Raw genomic sequence first — 2,108 nt, forward strand, 5'->3', positions numbered from 1 at the left:
AGTGGCCCCTGTGGTTCACTTGGCAGCTCAAAGCACACTAAAAACCCATGGCACAGTTCGCACCGCACACCCATCTCCATACCCGTACGCCCACCCACTGCCCTCCTCAGAGGGTCTACTCCTGAAAAAGTCTATGCCAGACCCCTCTCCACCAGATGAGGTCTGCCATTTCTTTCCCGTCGACCTCTTCTGTCTTCCTGTAGTACCAGTACATTTCACTTAGTCCCGTTTTAATACAGCCCTCGACTGTGGGGTCTGAGTTTATGAGCAGGTTCCTGGCTTTCCGCAGGGCATGCCTGAAGCAGGATATGAACTGGCCAAAGCGAGCTGTCAGGGTCCCTTGCTGTCTGGTCAAGTACCTGTAAAGAACCGCGTCCCTGGCCAGGTTTCTGAAACCTGTCACCACCAGAAGGAGCACACGGACTTTCTTCCACACCTCTCTGGCAGACGGGCAGTCCCAAAAGAGGTGGTCGATTGTTTCTGCCTGCCAGCGGCAGGTCTGCCTTGAGCAGTTCGATGGACCTCTCTGCCCTGCGCTACACACTCTTCTGCCAACACCAGGTGTAGGGACACGAAGCTTTGGGATGTATGCACAGCCACTAATTTCCACTTGCCAGACAGGGAAAGCTACTTCCCGACAGACCCTCTTCTGGAATTCCCACGACTTCAGAGCACCAGGATTTCCTGCGTGCCACAACAGGTAGTTTACCATCCTTAGTAAAACCCAGGACGATGTTAGTCAGACTCTTGAAATAGCTAGGAGCATGCCTGGAAAAAGCAAGACTGACACCCACCTTTGCTACATTGCTTCTTCTCAGCCCCACCTCCATCTCTGGTGACCGCTGCCATCTTCTGAGCTCACACGAGGCCTGCTTTCTGGAGAGTGCTGGGCTAGACATGGCAGGTAATTGCAGGCTGGATGGCAGCCTGGCACAAGGTACATGGCATCTGGAGCAAAGGAAACTAAAAAGGTGTCAATTGAATGGAAAGCTGGTTGTATTAGGGATCTCTATCAGACTGTGTCTTTTCTTCCTCCATCTGCAGCTCCCTGAAACATTTTCCCCATCATCTGCAAAAGGGCACTATTTAGGATAATGGATCCTAAGTGAAAGGGAACTGACTCATGAAAGCCTTGCTCAGCCCCAGTTTATGCAAAGATTTATGCACATTTCGCTCGCTCGTGTGCGTGTGTGAACTCAGGGGGAGCGGGGAAATTAATCCTAAATCACACATGTAAGTCTTCCACCTGTCTAAGGGTGTAAAGGCTGCAAGACTTGATCCTGTAAAGCCCCATTCCAGTCCAGGGGGGTTATGCCTGAGAGTACAGAATTCAAGATCAGGCTGAACTGCTGTGCCTGCTCCCCAGACATCCCTCGGGAACAGGTATGCAGCCCTGGCCCCCCTGGAGGAAGAGGAGGCAGAAGAACGGGTCCCCAGAGAAACTGAAGCCGCTCGGCCTACATCAGCGGCTCAGAAGAGGAAGACCCCGAGAAGATGGAGACGCAAAGTTCTGGTCATCGGGGACTCCATCCTGAGGGGCACCGATGGTCCGATCTGTCGCTCGGAGCCCTGGTCACAGCAGGTCCGCTGCACGCCCAGAGCAAGGATTCGCAACATCACAGAGACCATCCCTAAAATCATCAAGCTCTCTGACTACACATGGTTGTGGTCCATGTGGGTACAAATGATGCGTCCAAGGGCAAGCCGGATAACATCATGGAGGACTAACAAGGCCTTGGGACACCAACAGAAGAAGACGGGAACCCAGGTGGTATTTTCCTCCATTCTCCCGGTAAGTGGACAGGGTAGGTGTCACGAGGCCTGCATTGACGTGGTTAACCGGTGGCTTCAGAGCTGGTGCCACGAGGCAGGCTTCGGGTTTTTTGACAATGACCCATGCTGGGGGGGGACGGGCTTCACCTCTCCCCTAAGGGCAGATGTATCTTTTCCTCTAGGTTGGCTGAGGAAAGGTTGGGGAGATTGCGCTCTATGTCAAAGAGCGCCTCACATCATCAAGGATTAGCTTCAGGCTAGAGGAGTGGTCCTCGCCCCTACCTTGGGCAAATTCAAGAGGAGGTTGGATAATCACCTGTCTGGGGTCTTGTGAA

General features: G+C 53.1%; 1 long non-coding RNA gene across 1 annotated transcript in view; it reads right to left on the minus strand.

Annotated features, from left to right (window-relative positions):
* LOC109288425 overlaps positions 1–1,333 on the minus strand; it is an 8,340-nt gene extending 7,007 nt beyond the window's left edge. Inside the window, exon 1 of the long non-coding RNA XR_002095136.1 lies at positions 795–1,333. This is a non-coding gene — a long non-coding RNA (uncharacterized LOC109288425). The remainder of the gene's footprint in view (positions 1–794) is intronic.
* Between the last annotated feature and the right edge of the window lie 775 nt (positions 1,334–2,108).

Source organism: Gavialis gangeticus, unplaced genomic scaffold (assembly GCF_001723915.1).
Source record: "Gavialis gangeticus isolate Ggan-Ray unplaced genomic scaffold, GavGan_comp1, whole genome shotgun sequence".
Lineage (NCBI taxonomy): Eukaryota > Metazoa > Chordata > Crocodylia > Gavialidae > Gavialis > Gavialis gangeticus.